Source organism: Rhipicephalus microplus, chromosome 3 (genome assembly GCF_043290135.1).
Source record: "Rhipicephalus microplus isolate Deutch F79 chromosome 3, USDA_Rmic, whole genome shotgun sequence".
In the NCBI taxonomy this organism is placed as follows: Eukaryota; Metazoa; Arthropoda; class Arachnida; order Ixodida; family Ixodidae; genus Rhipicephalus; species Rhipicephalus microplus.
In genome coordinates, this window is record NC_134702.1 from 202,413,001 (window position 1) to 202,432,263 (window position 19,263).

At 49.1% G+C, this 19,263-nt stretch overlaps 1 non-coding gene and 1 pseudogene across 1 annotated transcript; both read right to left on the minus strand.

Moving 5' to 3' along the window:
* Positions 1-1,705: 1,705 nt before the first annotated feature.
* On the minus strand, positions 1,706-1,818 carry LOC142804315 (U5 spliceosomal RNA; annotated as a pseudogene).
* Positions 1,819-18,482: 16,664 nt separating this feature from the next.
* On the minus strand, positions 18,483-18,607 carry LOC119160232 (U5 spliceosomal RNA). Its single transcript, XR_005108303.2, has one exon. It is a non-coding gene; the product is annotated as a U5 spliceosomal RNA (small nuclear RNA).
* Between the last annotated feature and the right edge of the window lie 656 nt (positions 18,608-19,263).

A 19,263-nucleotide genomic window follows, 5' to 3' on the forward strand; every position in this document is an offset into this window, starting at 1 on the left:
TCGGCACAAAAAATTTTGGTCTGTCTGCCTGCGTTTCTGTCTGTCTGTCTGTCTGTCTGTCTGTCTGTCTGTCTGTCCACTCTTAACGGCATCATGCACTTGAAACGGCTGACCCAATCCGCAGCGACCACCAATGTTGCTCAAGGTTAGTGTTCATGCTTGTGCAATCGTCTATTAAAAAGCAATTATTGCGCATGTCTGGCGCACCACAACACGCATACATTCTGCATTTGCATCTCTTACTGGAAAATGCATACATAAGTAATTTAAGGACCGTAGCACTTATCACGCTGTGCTTACCATCCAACGCTTGCTCAGAACAACGAGTGTTTCCAACGCTTTACTAAGATGAGATTGTGGTGGCACCTAGCCGTCGCCTCGCGTTCTACCGTTATCACCTCTGAGATGTGCGTGCGCACCCCTCTCAGAGTCACGCGCTTTGTTTTCTGATAAAACTGCCAGATAACGCTCATGTCTCACGTGTGACGTGACTTGGTGCGCTCGTTCGCCTCCGCTGCACGCTCAAGGCATTCTAACGCAGCGCCTCCAGATTACTACTCACCAATTTTCTTACGCAGAACATCAAATAGGTGTGTTGTTCACTCTCTCTACACGCAAGACACATATTTTGACGACATTTGCAGAAACTTTCAGATACTTGGCCACTTTTTTTTTTCTTCGACGCGAAATACTTTAAGTATGTTGTGGAGACGACAGACACAAACGTTACGTTCATGACGTCACATCGTGGCTGGAAGCAGTAAGATTTGTTCTCTGCAAAATGTGTGACTTGGTAATCATAACAACCAGCAGTGTTTTCACTGGCAATCTTTTCACTTACCCGCAAATGTGCGAAAAGTCTGAAATGAATTCTGTCTATTAAAAATTTGCAAAATAGGTGCGACACTCAGAGAAAAATTTAAAATGTTTCTGAGGAGTCTACATGGGCATAATTTATATATGTTGGCCATCGACATCATCACTCCTGATTGAAGGTGTTGGGAGCTTACTGTAAGTTATGATTTATGGAGACAGTTGAAAAGAAACACAAGATAATATCCATATAAAAAAGCCTTTTTGGCTTCAGCACGGGAGCCTTGCGAACAATGCAGTTGACAAAACATTTTTTGTCGTTTATGCTTTTTTCATCGCCGGCTTTTACCTTGATGGCATTCATGTTCCTTCGCAACAAGATTGGTTTTCGATGAACTATCGGTTAACTCATCATTGCTTTAAACTTTGATATTCAGTATGTCCCAAATAATTATTTATCATAACACGATTTGCCTACGCAGTAGTCAGAAACAATCATTTGTTCTTGTCGTTATAGAGGGCATAGGCGTATTTTAAAATTCTAGCCCGATTTAGCTGGGGCAGTATGTTTAGAAACTTCGTGAATCATAGCACTGTCGGCACCAGCAATACAGGGCACATCGTAAATAAATTTCTGTAGGAGTAAACAAGAAATAGCCTGCTCAGGCAAGTGGCCGGTATGTAGGGTTGCGTTCAAAAGGCACTGCCAGTCAACCCCGTTGGTAGAGCTGGTCATGAATATCGCGGGAAAAAAGAGCCACTGTAGTATCCTTCGGGTGGGCAGTCAAGCTACGAAAATTGACTAGATTTGTAACCACAGCGGTCAGTGTAAGTCAACAGACAAAAGCATTGAAATCTTACTTTTCATTTTTAAGGTCGGCCTCACCCAAACGGGCAAGGCCTCCCAAAAATTGGCCTATTGGTTCATTAGGGTGTCCTTCCCCACGGCAATCTTTAGTAAAAGGCGAAAGATTGATGCGACCAGCTGAGAAAGGACCTGAGCGATGAATAATGCACGGGCCACACTCCGGGGGTGCTGAAAAAAAGCCAGAAAACTTGGCCAAGGTTATGCAGAAGTTATTTGCACATTTCCGCCTTTTAATTAAAAAGTATTTATTATCATAAAAACTTCTCTGCATCATTTACCATAATAATGTATACCGTTTAAGTAACTGAAGTCAAATATAGCCACGTTCCTTTCAGTTTAGGCTTCTGTGCTGGTGATAAATGTATGCAGCCGTGTACGCTTCTATCGAAGTTTGTAAGTGCCGGAGAAGCGGCACCTGAGCACGCGTCTTTATCATACTTGGCGTGCTGCGTATTTCGTTTTTTTAGATAATTTGAGAAAGCGCACTGCTAGGAATTCAATACGATAGAATGCGTGCGAGTCATAAAAAATCAAATAATTAACTACTCAATATTTAGTGATACGTGATACTGTGTGTCCTTGTACAGTGCGCCCATCGTTATCCTACCGTCGGTGCTATCGCACTTGTTATGTATCTAGGACAAAGGTAGCTGGGACAGTCTGCGTCCAAAAATGAGGAAGACGAAGTGTCTCTCTAACAGAACGATTAGTCCCTCAGTTTTTTATCTTTTGTGGATAACATTGTGTTCACCAGCCAAGTACGGGTTCCTGCCGGCGGACGGTGGAGATGGAGTCGCACACGGGTCCACCAGACCCCAGGAATCCCGTGGAAGCCGCCTCTAGGAAGCGCAATGGTGCCGATAGCGACCCTGACCGTGACCATGCCATGAACTTGTAGCGCCCTCGTTCGGGCGGCACGCAAACCGGAGAGCGCGCGATGGCGACAGAAGAAAATAAAGAAGGCGCTAGGCCGTGGCACGTGAAGCCACGGCTCACGTTCCGGGCTGGCATCGGTTATCGTTCAGGCGTGTCTCTACTTCGCTCCTGTGGCATAAGCCTACAAGTGGTGACCTCGGACGAAGACAATGACTGACTCGAATGCACCCTCAACCGAACAAGCCTCACGTCCACAGGACGTCTCGGCCATGCAACTGCGTCTCCCATCTTTCAGGCCACAGGACCCGCCAGTTTGGTTTCATCAGGTCGAGGCGCAATTCTCCCTGTACCGCATCGCCTCAAGAACGACGCGCTACTACCACGTAGCCTCCGTCCTTCCTCCTGACGTTGCCAGTGAGCTCTCCGACGTCCTTTCCAACCACTCGGACACTACGCCATATAAGCACCTTAAAACCAAGGTGCTGGAACGATTCATGCCTTCGGAACGCGTCCGCCTACACCAGCTCCTTGCAGAGGGGGACCTTGGCGACAGGCGCCCCTCCCAACTACTGCGCCGAATGCGACAGCTTCTTGGGAAACACGACGTCTCTGCCCACTCAGCGTTGCTTCGCGAGCTCTTCCTCCAACGCCTTTCTCAGCCAATCCGCCTCATCCTCGCGGCGGCCGGCGACGTCAATCTCGACCTCCTGGCGGAGCTCGCCGATCAGGTTCATGAAGCGACCTCTCCATCTGTCAACGCTGTTTTACCACCAGCAGACACAGCGATTTCGTGCCTTGAGGCCCGCATCGACGAACTCGCCGCCTCCATTGCCGCACTCCGGAGCCCCCTGCAGGAGACTCGTTCGCCTCGTTCCTGTCGTCGAGCTCTTCCACGCACACGAGATGCTCGGAGTCCCAGCCCTCCACCCCTCTGCTGGTACCACCGGCGTTTCCGACACCGAGCCACGAAGTGTACACCCCCATGTTCGTGGCAGGGAAACGCCTGCTGCTGTGATCTCCCTTCTCGTCCCAGCCACCTTTTCATGGTCACGGACCAGCTATCGGGCACCAGGTTCCTTATAGATACGGGCGCGGAAATTAGCGTTGTGCCCCCGACAAAGGCTGATCGTTCAAAGTCACAGGGGCAAGTGCTTCGTGCTGCCAAAGCCTCGTCTATAGCAACGTATGGGCTCCGATCTCTCACCCTCGACTTCGGCCTTCGCTGCATTTTCCGCTGGGTTTTCGTCATCGCAGACGTGGTTCAACCGATCATCGGCTCGGACTTCCTCTCATACTTCGATTTGGACGTCAGCGTGCGGCGGCGCCGCCTCATAGATGGTAAGACTCGTCTCTCCATCTCGGGAGTCCTGTCCGACATCGCTCCAATGGCCATCCGCATGCTGATACCTTCCTCACCGTTCGAAAAAATCTTGCAAGTTTCCCGGAGTTAACTAAACCGTGCAACCTCACTCAGCCGCCTAAACATACGGTGACACACCACATCGTCACCCGGGGTCCACTGGCAGCCGCTCGACCACGCCGCCTGTTCGGAGACCGCCTAGTTATTGCTAAACGGGAGTTTGACCACATGCTGCAGCTCGGCATTATCCGCCCGTCGTCAAGCGCTTGGGCTTCCCCGCTGCATTTGGCGCCAAGGCGTGATCCTGGTGACTGGCGTCCTTGTGGGGACTATCGAGTGTTGAACGCCAAGACTGTCCACGACAGCTATCCTCTACCTCACATCCAGGATTTTACATCGCGCCTCGACGGCTGCACAATTTTCAGCAAAGTGGACCTTGTTAAGGCGTACCACCAGATTCCTGTCGAGCCCGCCGACATACCTAAGACCGCCATCACGACGCCCTTTGGGTTGTTTGAATACGTGCGGACGCCTTTTGGACTCCGCAATTCGGCTCAAACCTTCCAGCGGTTCTTTCTGAGGTCACACGGGGTATTCCTACTGTGTTTGCGTACCTTGACGATGTCCTCATCGCCAGCCGCACACCTGAAGATCATGAGCACCATCTACGCGCTCTGTTCCAACGTCTTCAGCAGAACGGCCTCGTTGTGAACGCCTCTAAGTGTACTTTCGGCGCATCTGAGCTCGAGTTCTTGGGCCATCACATATCATCCAAAGAAATACGCCCTCTCCGGTCCCACGTTAAAGCAATTCAGGATTATCCTCAGCCTACAACACTGCGCCAATTACGCCAATTCCTGGGGCTTGTGAATTTTTCCAGGCGCTTCATACCACACTGTGCCGAACTGCTACGACCGCTCACCGACCTCCTTCAGTCGACCACCGGCCCGTCCTCCGCCATTCCTTGGTCGTCAGAGGCCCAGGCCGCCTTTGCTGCTGCTAAGCAAGCGGTCGCTAACGCCGTGCTTCTCATTCATCCACGCAGCAACGCCCCTACTCGGTTGATGGTGGACGCATCCAGCGTGGCCGTCGGAGCCGTCTTACAGCAGTGCATTAACTCCGAGTGGAGACCCTTGTCGTTTTACTCTCGGAAGCTACTTCCTGCTGAGACCCGCTACAGCGTCTTTGGCCGGGAATTATTAGCCATCTACGCTGCAATACAGCACTTTCGGCATTTCTTGTAAGGATGCTCGTTTTACGTGCTGACTGACCATAAGCCACTGGCGTACGTTTTCCGCACTAACTCATCCAAGTACGTGCCCCATGAACTCCGCCATCTGGCTTATATATCGGAGTTCACGACTGACATCCGCCACGTGAAAGGAGCTGACAACACCGCCGCAGATGCCCTTTCTCGTATAGCCGCGGTTGACTCTCCACCACCAACCATCGACTGGGCCTCATTCTCCTCGGCAAAGCAGGATGATAGAGAGCTTGCCGCTTTTCGTGAGAACCCCCGTTCTCTCCGACTACGCCTTGTACCTCATCCATTATCATCTGAGCGCTTGTGGGGCGATGTCTCAGCTGACCTTCCCCGCCCTTTCGTTCCCGCTTCATTACGACGCACCGTTTTCCACTCCTTACACGACATCTGTCACCCTGGCATTCGGGCTCCTCAACGTCTTCTCACCCAGCGCTATGTCTGGCCCGGAATCAACGGTGATGTGCGCGCTTGGACGCGCATGTGCCTGCCCTGCCAGATGACAAAGGTCTCCCGTCATACTAAGACGCCGCCCCAACCTTTCCTTGCACTCGGCCGTCGTTTCGACCATGTTCATCTAGACATTGTGGGCACTCTACCAGTGTCTCAGGGGTACCGTTATATATTGACCATGGTCGATCGCTTCACACGCTGGCCAGAGGCTGTTCCGATTCAAGATATCACAACCGAGAGAGTTGCCCGCGTTTTCATTTCTACGTGGGTATCCCGTTTTGGCTGTCCTGGCACCGTGACAACAGACCGTGGACGTCAGTTTGAGTCCTCGCTGTTTACTTGCCTTAATCGCATCCTCGGAGCCAGACATTGCCGTACCACGGCTTATCATCCCTGCGCCAACGGCATGGTGGAACGCCTTCACCGACAACTGAAGACCGCCTTGACTACCCGCCTCAATAGAGCCACCTGGGTTGATGCCTTGCCACTGGTGCTCTTAGGTTTACGAGCTGTCATGCGGGCAGACCTGCAGTGCTCAACAGCAGAGCTTGTGTATCGCACTTCTCTACGGCTTCCGGGAGACTTCTTCTCGTCAACGAAGCTACCAGACCAGCCACAGCAATTCCTACAACGTCTCCTCGACTACGTTCAAGACCTCCGGCCCACTCCACCCAGACCTTCCGAACAAAAGACCATATTCGCCCACCCTGATCTCGCCACTGCAACACATGTTTTCGTGCGCCACTACGCGGTCAGACCACCTTTGACACCAGCCTACGACGGACCATTCCGCGTCCTTCACCGCACCCCCAAAACTGCCTCTCTACTTCAGAACGGCCGTGAAGAGACAGTCAGCTTGGACCGACTCAAGCCGGCGTACCTGGAGACCGCCGTAGAAAGCCTCTCATCTACGACTGATCTTCCGTTGGAATACCACAAACGGCATGCCGCATTCCGACTTCCAGTCTACACGGGGGGCCCTGTAGCGCCCTCGTTCGGGCGGTGCGCAAACCGGAGAGCGCGCGATGGCGACAGAAGAAAATAAAGAAGGTGCTAGGCCGTGGCACGTGAAGCCACGGCTCACGTTCCGTGCTTGCATTGGTTATCGTTAAGGCGTGTCTCTACTTCGCTCCTGTGGCATAAGCCTACAAACTATTGTGGAAGCAGTGAAGAGTCCATTGACGACACTTTCTAGCTGGTGAGGAGCCTCAAGGCGAAGAGATGGTTTCTGAGCACGCCATCCGATTCGAGTGCGTCCACCATAAGATCTTCGCGTAGGATGGTATTCACCATCCTGTTCAAGCCAGTTCCCACCACGGACAACATCAGGCGCCTCAGCAGGCAGGCCTTGTCTGCACAACTGGAGGCACTGGTGCCAAACGAAATTAAAGATGTCAGAGTGAACACGTGCAAGAATGTTCTAGCCAATGACGTTAACCACGCGGCTACGCTGGGAATTTTGCGCAAAGTCACAGAGCTCAATGGCATCGCAGTCTTCTCTTACATACCGCTCGAAAAAGAAGTCATCGCTTGAGTAATTTATGATGTTTACGAGACCATTGTCAACACAGACATGCCAATACTGATCAAGCCCGCTACAGAAGGCACCATCATAACAAGTGTTTTTCGTCTCGGCACGCCACGTTGCGTGAAGATCATATTCAGGGATGAAACCCTCCCGTCACACGTGAAGGTGGGACACTTTCGGCACGCTGTTCGTTCCTTCGTAGCGAGGCCAATTCAATGCAGAAAATATACGAAGAGGGGTCACGTGAGCAGCGTGTGCAAGCACACCACCGTTTGCGCCCGATTCGCTGAGCTTCACGCCACTAGCACATGATAATCCAATACTCGGAACTGTTCGAATTGTGACGACCCTCACGATGCATCTTCGAAGGACTGTCCGATTATTCAAAGGGAAATGGCAGTGCTGAAGAAAATAGTTCGGGATAACTCGTCTCACCGGGAAGCAGCCGCATCTGTTAGACGACGACGATCGCGTCATCGACGGCGCTCCAAGACATCCAAGACTCCGTTGTCTCGTGAACCGCGCTCAAAGTCGCGTCCACTTCTGTCTTCCAGAACAAGCGAAGTCAGGTCGAAGGAAAACGAAGCCGCCAACAGCCACACAGTGGGCGCCTGGCTGGAAGTCCCTCGACTACACGACACTAGAGAGTGGCATCAGACTTCAGCAGTGAAGCACTCCTCGTCCTAATTCTCTAAACCAACAGAGGAAAACAACCAAATATTCGCCAAGGTAAGTTCCCTCGTGAGTACCATTCGTGTGTTCAGGAAGAAGGCGCAAACACCAATAGCACGAAGCGCGTTGCAGCTGCTGTATACCATCAGCCCGGTTCTAGCAAGCCTTCAGAAGTCGATTGCTTAAGAAGATTAACAGCAGAACCATGGCTTATCAACAGCAACAGTTAACGTTTGCAGATGATATTCAAAATGCCTTCATATTTCAATGGAATGTGAGAGACCTGAAGTCCCGCATACAAGATTTCCGGCAGTTCGTTTTTAAAAACCACTTCCAGATAATGGTAATCTGTGGGCCGAACTCATCGACTATAAGAATATCGGGATACGAGTCTTTCGCCTCAACCACGAATGGAAGTAGCAGCAAAGATATTGTTTACATTCGCAAGGACCTTAGTTATTTCGCCCATGCTATACCGCCAGATGATGAGAACCAGTACGTGTGCACTACTCTGAAGAGAAGCGGTTGTCTTTTACTCTTATTGGCGTATATATATCCCCCACAAGTCCATTTGATTGTAAGAGAATAATCTACATTATGGCAGCTATTCGAGGCTCTTGCATTATAACTGGTGATTTTAATGCACATCATCCGATATGGGAAAGCTTGAGGACTAACGCGAAAGGACGCTCACTGATATTGGTTGTGTCAGATCACAACCTGCGCCTTCTGAGTGATGGTAGCGCGACATACCTGCGAGGAACGAAGTACAGCAGCTGCCTCGACATGACACCAGTGTCGTGTCTCCTAAGTTCAAAAGTGTGGTGGTTTTCAGATATCGAAACCCATGGTAGCGACCTCATTCCGACTTATGTCAGTATTGATGGTCAAGAGACTTCGTCCTCGCCCGTCAACCGGTATATAGACTGGACACTTTATGAAGATCAAATGGAAGACACGTGCAGAATTGATTCCTTGTGTGGGTTAGAACAAGTAATTTCAAATGCAATGAAAAATTGTACGCGCCAATTCACGCGCTCAACACACGGAGCTTGACATCGAATTAGAAAGGCTTCCGGCGTGACGTAGACGTGCTTAGAGATGATAAACGCGTGCCAAGTCGATTCTTGATCTCATAGTAGCAAGGCACATGCAGAAAAAAATACAACGCCAATTGGACAAACTGCAGGATCAATGATGGAAAAGCTTTTGTGAGTAATTAGACCCACGCAAGCCGTTGTCTCATGTATGGAGAACTCTACAGGGTCTTAGCTCAGGCACCATGCAACGTCATCCCTTCAAGGCCGTCGCACTTCGTGTCAACTGCCATGATATTGACGTTGCAGAGGGTTTTTGCGCGAACCTCACCGGCGGTCCAGTCCTACTTTCCAATGTGCTTTTATTTGATATTACCGGACCACGGGATATAAGTATGGATGCTCCATTTTCTCTGGAAGAGCTACAAGCTGCACTGACACTGTGTAGGTGTTCGTCTTCGCGAGGGCCCGATGGGATAACGTATACGGCTCTGCGTCACTTAGGCCGAGCACCTAGACGACAACTGCTAAATTTCTTTAATTGGCCATGGGAAGATGGCATCGTACCTCAAGAACAGAAACGGAGCCGTCTTGTGCCACCTCTAAAAGCAGGGAAATCTCCTCTGTTGCTGACATTATACTGGCCTGTAGCTCTCGCCAGCTGCGTGGGGAAACTCATGGAGTCATGATTCTCACGCACTTGGAATGGTTCCTTGAACGGCATTACATTTAAGCCTACTACAAGGCGAGATTTCCACGAGGCCGTTCATTGATTGACAACGCCATCGATTTGGTGTCATCAGTAGAACGGCAGAAATCTAGGAAACAACTAGCACTTGCGCTCTTTCTTGATGTGAAAGGTGCACATGACAACGTTTGCCATCAAGCTATACTAGACACCCTGCTGTTAATTGAACAGGGAGGGCGAATGCTTCGATGTATGCGAAGCTACCGGACACGAAGATCCTTTTTTGTATATACTGAAGATGGCCCGACCTCATACCACTACACGTGCCGTGACGTCCCGCAAGGAGGCGTTTTAAATACAGTTCTTTTCAATGTTGCCTTGCTTGGCCTGGTGAAAGCTCTCCCGAAAAGAGTCTGTGTTTCAATATACGCTGATGATATCTGTGTTTGGGCATCTGCATTGACACGCCTACAAGTTCAAGCAAGGATACAGAGGGCACCGTCACAAGCATCTGACTATCTTCGCATGCAAGGCCTAACAATCTCAACAGAAAAAAATGTGCACTGGTGTCCTTCACGCGAAAGGCGATGACAAGTTACCCGATAAGCATTATTAGCCAGCCCATCGCTTACAAGCGCAGCCATCGTTTCCCAGGTGTCATTGTTGACCGCGACCTCTCCTGGAGCCATCACGTGACAAGTTTGAAAGCGAAACTGGTATCTATGGCCCACGTCTTGAAAGTCATCGCTGGAAAAAGATAGGGTCCGTCATTCAGTTCCATGCTGCAGCTTTAACAAGTACTTTTTATTGGTGTACCGCTCTACAGTTCTCTTCTGCTTACTAAAACTTGCAAGACAAGCATTCGAGCCCTTCAGGCGTGCAAGAACAGGCACTACGTCATTGTTTCGGCCTGCCACGAACTACCTCAACCGCTGGAACAGTTATATTGGCTCCGGATCATCCGCTTACGACTTACGTCACAACCGACGTGCGGAGAGCACATATTCGGCAAATTTCACGGATGGCATCAAACCATTTGACATTTCTGCATAAAAACGGCCGAAGGCGTCCTTCTCTAAGCTAGTCAGCTCCCTCCGCGTTTTGCTAACATCCGGTTTTATAGCCTTGGTGCGTTCATCGTCCACCTTGTGGAGCCTACGATAACCCGACATTGCGCCTTTCCGTTCCAGGAACAAGAAATCGAAAAGTCATTTCTGGCTTGGCCTTGAAGCAAGCGACTCTGGACTGTTTACACACTTTTCACGCTGACAGAATCTACGTATACACAGATGGATCTACAACCCAGACTTGCTCCACCGGCGCCACCGTCATTCCATCGTGACACATCAACGTCACTTACAAACTTTGTCACGTGAGCACATCAACTGGATCGGAAATTGTTGCCCTGAGAGGTGCCATGGAACATATTAGGCAAATCGGCTAATCGATGGGCAGTATTCTGTGACTCCAAGGGGACTTTACAATTTGTTTCGTCGGCAATTCGACGCGGGTCGTACGAACAACTGGCATGGGAGATCAGAGAAATTCCGCACTATGCGACCGAAAAAGGACACAACGTTGTGTTCCAGTGGACACCAAGTTATTGCGGTATTTCCGGCAATGACCTCGCCGATGAAGCAGCCAAAAATGCACACGTACAAGCAAACCCTGTGTCCGTACATTTATCTAGGTTATACTCGGCTAGATAACTAAGTAAGCTGGCACAGGATATGACACTTCAGAAGTGGCAGTCATCACAATGCGCACATAATCGACTATATTCTCTCAATCAATCTTTACGACGGCGGCTACCCTTTGGTATTTCTAGGGAGGAAGGTATAGTGTTGTGCCGTCTACGTCTGGGCGTAGCCTTCACCAAGGCCTATTCATTCAAGATAAGGACGGCCGACAGCGCAGAGTACTACGACTGCGCCGTTGATGAGACTATTGATCACATCTCATGTTACTGGCCGGCACGCAAACGAGAGGCTTCCTCTGGGCAGTGTTTTAAATAAATAGGACAGAAGTGATTTAACTGTGTAGAAAGCATTGGGACCATGGCACTGCCCCTCCAATTTCTGAAAGGCAACGAAAGCACTGCTGCATGTTCCCAAAGACGCCGGCCTGTTTCGTCGTTTGTGCCGGTGAAACTGTTACGCGCTGGCCAAGTTAGTTACCTTTTTTCACATACTCTATAACTTTCCTTCCCCTCTGCCCTTCCCCAGTGTAGGGTAGCCTACCAGGGCAAAGCCCTGGTTAACCTCCATTCCTTTCTCCGTGTGTTCTAACTCTTTCTGTCGAAAATGACGCCACAAAATCTGGACGAGCTTTACAAAAATACGTGGCTGATTTCTCTTTCTAGGAATTGTTATAACACGTAAGTGAAATGCGTTATCACATAGGTAGTTTTGCGCTCATTGTGCTCTGTTTCGCCACAAGGCCCTGAAAATGAATGCTACGGCAACAAAGTGCGAAGTCACGCTGATGATAGCAAGTGGCTCGATACTTGGAGCAGGCAACTGTAGCACAAAGCCTGCGTGAAATGATCATACACAGGACGAGCGCGCATTTACAACTGTCCCGGCTCGAATCTTGAAGCGCACTGTTCAAACAACAAAAGAAAAAACACGCACGAAACAAACGCACATTTATAGACGAGTGCGAACAGCTGTCATAATCTGCGCGTTGGAATGGCGCGCGACTTTAGTGAATGCAGCAGTAGGCGAAGTGGCCTTCGTGCTCTCCGAATCACGGGTCTGATAAGCGCGAGTGCAAAAAAAGCCCCGGCCGCTCCGTGTGGGCGACGCTCATCGAAACGAGCCCGTCGCACCTTGTCGCGACTGTTCACGAAAAAATTGGCTGATTCAACGTCCCCGGACGCCCTCTTCTGGCTACGCTGTTTACCTACCGGTACAATTCCTTTGAGGCGAAGCTACGTATAATGGCACCCGTTCGTCTCTAGTAGCCGTTGTAGTATGTAACAAGTATAACATTTTGATCTCCAAGGTGGCGCTGGTGAGAGATTTCTTCAGAGCATTGTTGAGCATTAAAAATAGTGTTCAATGTACATGCCAATGGCTGCTAATAGGGAATGAATCACAGGAGCATTTGGCTTTTAGTTAACGCGCACGCTGCGATCCCCATTAGCAGCCATAGGCATGTACATTGAACAATATCTGATAAGAAAAGGTTGCTACGTCATACTCGCTGGGTTTAACCTCCTTAATTTTAGAAAGGTTTAGCGAGCGTTGAGCAGCAGTGCCATGAATACAATAGATGATAGATATGTGAGGTTTAACGTCCCAAAACCACTATAAGATTATGAGAGACGCCATAGTGGAGGGCTCCGGAAATTTAGACCACCTGGGGTTCTTTAACGTGCACCCAAATCTGAGCACACGGGCCTACAACATTTCCGCCTCCATTGAAAATGCAGCCGCCGCAGCCGGGATTCGAACCCGCGCCCTGCGGGTCAGCAGCCGAGTACCTTAGCCACTAGACCACCGCGGCGGGGTTGCCATGAACATAATGAACTAGTATATACCATGAAATCGAGGTGGTTAAAGGTGGGAAATAGACCCCAAGCGCAAGCCGTAAGAAAGTGAGCGTGTGCCCCTTCTCGTTTAGACCTTGGAATTTTCGCTGGATGGTGGTGCTTCTATATGGGAAATAGGGAGCCTTCATGTGCGCGCGTCTCCGTGTGCGCGTTTTCGTGTTTTAGGGTGGTGACAACTCCGATCATGTTGCTTACAACTGGCTAAAACGGCCCCCATACTTGACGGGCCGCCATGTTGGTTCTGAGTGGTCGCTCATTTACATTGACGGACGCGTGGCTTTCAACGAGAAGACGTTTTTTTGTATAGAAAGTGCTGAAGGCTGAAGGGTTGTTTTCTGAAGTTAGCCATGGTTTGGTAGAACAGAAAAGAGAAGTTCGTGACTGGAGTTTCTATAAACTACTGTTAAAGCAGTTCGTTTCTCCCACTTGGTAGACCCACCGCATTGGCGGAGTGAGGTTATTTAGGGAGCCTATTTTCGCGAGGGGGAGAACATCGATGTCACTATGAATGGACTTCAAAGTCTGCGTGCCATTCATGAAGCATATTCACCTTAGCACTGCAAATCCCTCAAAGGCCTCTTAGTGCAAGGCTCGAAAGCGTGCTGTTTATATGATGGAACTCGGTACGACTTGAAAGGCAAAACAAACAACCGGGTAGCTCGTGATGTTCTCTGTAAACCGAATAGCTCAGCTAGCGTGTTTCTAATACCCTAAACATTGCGTTTCTCCGTAATATAATTTCCTACAGCAAGTTTAGTTCCTGCTAACGAATGTGTACAATGGCTGCTTAAAAATCTTACAAGCTGTAAGCATTACCCGGTAAAGTAGGGCATTCAATCACATTACACCGGCCTCCCCATATGCCCACAAGCCTGTATATTAGGCTATAAGAAAAGCAAAGGGGAGCAACAAGGGACAAATCAAGTTTTCCAGGTCAAATTTCTTTGCAAACATCATCCAAACGGCATCTGGCCTTGTGTCTTGAAAGCATCCTGCCTCCTTTGCTGGAAGCTTGTGTGCCGCAGTGGGCCTAGAGTGAAGCAATAAGACAAAAAATCATACACGGCTCTGACCACATTTACGGAGACCATACACATTTTCTCTACAAGCACTAAATAAAAGCGGAGTTTACAATATCAAATCATCTGTGTGTTTGGTTATGAAACAAAAGGACGACACGAATAACGATGCACCACATAGGTCATATATGAGTTATGGGATGACAACCGACTTGCTTAGTGCACAAATACTGCTCCGTTCAGGACCGACAGATAGACACAAGGATGGATGGGCACGAACAGTAAATCAGTCGCATTCTATGTTAAAGAGAAGTCCTGTTAGCAATTATTAAGCGAGTTTCGGTATGGTTGCGCATGTCATTGAAGCGAAGAACGAATACCCCATGGCAAGCCACACAAAAAGTCAGTTGCGTTGCAACTGTGCAAGACAAGTGCCTACAGGGAACGCGTTCATTGGCTCGTCTGTCTACCTCTCCAAATGCCCTTCCTCAGCAACCGAGGTAAAATTGCAGAAATGCGAACATCTGCAAGAAAAGGAAGAAGCGAACGGGAGCGTTTGTAGGTGGTTTACGGGCCTGGCGTTTTCCGCGATGAATGCAGTGACGGCTTCGGAAACCAACAAAGTGCAGATAGTGAATGCAAGCAGGACCACACATCCGTCTAGTCATATAATTAGATTGAGGAACTGCGCTTCGACTACAAGGATAAACAAGCATACTCAACCATCTTCCGCTCGCACAGCGTAGCCAAACGAAGCCTAATTCATTATTTTACTGTGCACGTGGTCGTGCTCACTTCGCTCAAACTGCTTTTCGTTGCATGGGTAAGCCAGCCATTTCACGAAATGTGCGGTGATATACTCAACCCACTCGCAATACAACGAATACTCACCTCACAAACACGGCGAGAAGTTGTCGCCTCCAAGCAGTCTCACTTCACTTGTGTAGCGAAGCGTTTCCATTGGCTAGAGCAAGTCGGGAAGTGGGAAGTTCTTCTCCAGATGGTTTTGCATTGTGGCACGCAGCACCCTGGCACGCAGCACCCTGGCAAGTTTTTTTATATGTGGTTAGCACGAGGATGGTGTCGTAGCGGAAGCTACGTCTATGGGGTAATCAAACGCAGCTCATACCGCAGCTTGTACCCCCGCGCCAACATGCAGCTGGTGCAGTGCGACGAAGCAGGAACGCCTGGACGCAAGAACCAACATGGCACCTGTTGCCACGGAAACCGGGACTGGCAAAAATGTGTTTTAGCGGGCGGCGGCAAGTGGTGGGTCAAAGGCTGACACCACCGTAAAACACGAAGACGCGCGCACATGAAGGCTTCCTAATGGGGAATATATGATGAAAAGATACGATATGGAGGTACTTGGAGTGTTGAATAGATGGACGAACGGACACACAGACAGATGCATGTATGGACGCATGAACGGACGCAAGAGGGGATGCATGGATGAACGCAGGGACAGACGAACGAACGAGCGCACTCACGAATGGGAGGATGGAGGCATGGACGGTCACACAGATGGATGCATGGATGGACGGAAGCAAGAACGAATGGACGGACGAATGCTTCGTCGCACTCTCCATCGTTCACTTCGTGGATGTGCTGCCAATTTTTTTTCTTCAAATCCACTTCGAGCACTGCAATGCGCTGAGCAACGTGAGCAAAAGAATATCTGTAAATGTTCCCCCTGGGGAACAGAGTAGCGCGTTTGATAGAACTCGCCGCTAGCACCTCTGTTGGTTTAATCACTTTCGTGCGCGCAAAAAGCAATTTTAGATGCGGAAGCATCTTATACTCGCGCCTTGTAGTGCGCCGTCCGCGCCGTCCGCACCGCTTCTCGAACATTCGACAGCTGACGCGCGCGCATGCGCCGTCGCGCCGTCGCCCACCATCTGTGCCGCGCGCGCTTCTCCTTCGAGAACATTCGACAGCTGACAGCGCATGCGCCGTCGCGCCATCGCCATCTGTGCCGCGCGCGCGCTTCTCCTTCGAGAACATTCGACAGCTGACAGCGCATGCGCCGTCGCGCTGTATATATACTCAAGGTCGGCGCTCGCTCGCTCAGTTGCCGCTCGTCCGTTGGTTTGTACGGCGCGTCGACGTCCGAATTCGCCGTGAAATGAATGCCAACGAATCCACAAACAGAATGATCGACGTCTCTTCGACCAGCGCCGCCCTTTCGCATACGTGTGTACGTGTTCACTCATTTAACACCCCCTCCTACAACCACATTAACCAATTTAGCCATCGACCCAAGTAAGTCGCAATTGAACACCCCATTTCACAACCACGTTAACCAATTTAGCCATCGACCCAAGTAAGTCGCACTTTAACACCCCGTTAACCAATTATATGCTCCGCATCCTCCTCAGTGTTCCCCCGAGGGAAGCTGCGGGCAATTTTTTGGAGGGAAGACTAACTCTCTGGTGGCACGGCCTATAGCACCCGCCGCACCATAACCACCACCGCTATTCTGCCGCTGATGAGTTCGGTGTGAGCGGCGTTGATGGCATGGTCTGGTAGGGCTCCATATTTTGTGAGCGCGATGTTGCGGTGCTCTGTGTTTTAAACACGGTAGTCTTTCTGGGGGCCTTCGGCACAAAAAATTTTGGTCTGTCTGCCTGCGTTTCTGTCTGTCTGTCTGTCTGTCTGTCTGTCTGTCTGTCTGTCTGTCTGTCTGTCTGTCTGTCTGTCTGTCTGTCTGTCTGTCTGTCTGTCTGTCTGTCTGTCCACTCTTAACGGCATCATGCACTTGAAACAGCTGACCCAATCCGCAGCGACCACCAATGTTGCTCAAGGTTAGTGTTCATGCTTGTGCAATCGTCTACTAAAAAGCAATTATTGCGCATTTCTGGCGCACCACAACACGCATACATTCTGCATTTGCATCTCTTACTAGAAAAGGCATACATAAGTAATTTAAGGACCGTAGCACTCATCACGCTGTGCTTACCATCCAACGCTTGCTCAGAGCAACGAGTGTTTCCAACGCTTTACTAAGATGAGATTGTGGTGGCACCTAGCCGTCGCCTCGCGTTCTACCGTTATCACCTCTGAGATGTGCGTGCGCACCCCTCTCAGAGCCACGCGCTTTGTTTTCTGATAAAACTGCCAGATAACACTCATGTCTCACGTGTGACGTGACTTGGTGGGCTCGTTCTCCTCCGCTGCATGCTCAAGGCATTCTAACGCAGCGCCTCTAGATTACTACTCACCAATTTTCTTACGCAGAACATCAAATAGGTGTGTTGTTCACTCTCTCTACACGCAATACACATATTTTGACGACATTTGCAGAAACATTCAGATACTTGGCCACTTTTTTTTTCTTCGACGCGAAATACTTTAAGTATGTTGTGGAGACGACAGACACAAGCGTTACGTTCATGACGTCACATCGTGGCTGGAAGCAGTAAGATTTGTTCTCTGCAAAATGTGTGACTTGGTAATCATAACAACCAGCAGTGTTTTCACTGGCAATCTTTTCACTTACCCGCAAATGTGTGAAAAGTCTGAAATGAATTCTGTCTATTAAAAATTTGCAAAATAGGTGCGACACTCAGAGAAAAATTTAAAACGTTTCTGAGGAGTCTAGATGGGCATAATTTATATATGTTGGCCATCGACATCATCACTCCTGATTGAAGGTGTCGGGAGCTTACTGTAAGTTATGATTTATGGAGACAGTTGAAAAGAAACACAAGATAACATCCATATAAAAAAGCCTTTTTGGCTTCAGCACGGGAGCCTTGCGAACAATGCAGTTGACAAAACATTTTTTTTTCGTTTATGCTTCTTTCATCGCCGGCTTTTACCTTGATGGCATTCATGTTCCTTCGCAACAAGATTGGTTTCCGTTGAACTCTCGGTTTACTCATCATTGCTTTAAAGTTAGTTAATCAATATGTCCCAAATAATTATTTATCATAACACGATTGGCCTACGCAGTAGTCAGAAACATTCATTTGTTCTTGTCGTTATAGAAGGCATCGGCGTATTTTAAAATTCTAACCCGATTTAGCTGGGGCAGTATGTTTTGAAACTTCGTGAATCTTAGCACTGTCGGCACCAGCAATACAGGGCCCGGCGTAGATAAATTTCTGTAGGAGTAAACAAGAAATAGCCTGCTCAGGCAAGAGGCCGGTATATAGGGTTGCGTTCAGAAGGCACTGCCAGTCCACCCCGTTGGTAGAGCTGGTCATGAATATCGCGGGAAAAAAGAGCCACTGTAGTATCCTTCGGGTGTGCAGTCAAGCTACGAAAATTGACTAGATTTGTAACCACAGCGGTTAGTGTAAGTCAACAGACAAAAGCATTGAAATCTTACTTTTGATTTTTAAAGTAGGCCTCACCCAAACGGGCAAGGCCTCCCAAAATTGGTCTATTGGCTCATTAGAGTGTCCTTCCCCACGGAAATCTTTAGTAAAAGGCGAAAGATTGATGCGACCAGCTGAGGAAGGACCTGAGCGATGAATAATGCACGGGCCACACTCCGGGGGTGCTGAAAAAAAGCCAGAAAACTTGGCCAAGGTTATGCAGAAGTTATTTGCACATTTCCGCCTTTTAATTAAAAAGTATTTATTATCGTAAAAACTTCTCTGCATCACTTACCATAATAATGTATACCTTTTAAGTAACTGAAGTCAAATATAGCCACGTTCCTTTCAGTTTAGGCTTCTATGCTGGTGATAAATGTATGCATCCGTGTACGCTTCCATCGAAGTTTGTAAGTGCCGGAGTAGCGGCACCTGAGCACGCGTCTTTATCATACTTGGCGTGCTGCGTATTTCGTTTTTTTGAGATAATTTGAGAAAGCGCACTGCTAGGAATTCAATACGATAGAATGCGTGCGAGTCATAAAAAATCAAATAATTAACTACTCAATATTTAGTGATACGTGATACTGTGTGTCCTCGTACAGTGCGCCCATCGTTATCCTACCATCGGTGCTATTGCACTTGTTATGTATCTAGGACAAAGGTAGCTGGGACAGTCTGCGTCAAAAAATGACGAAGACGAAGTGTCTCTCTAACAGAACGATTAGTCCATCAGTTTTTTATCTTTTGTGGATAACATTGTGTTCACCAGACAAGTACGGGTTCCTGCCGGCGGACGGTGGAGATGGA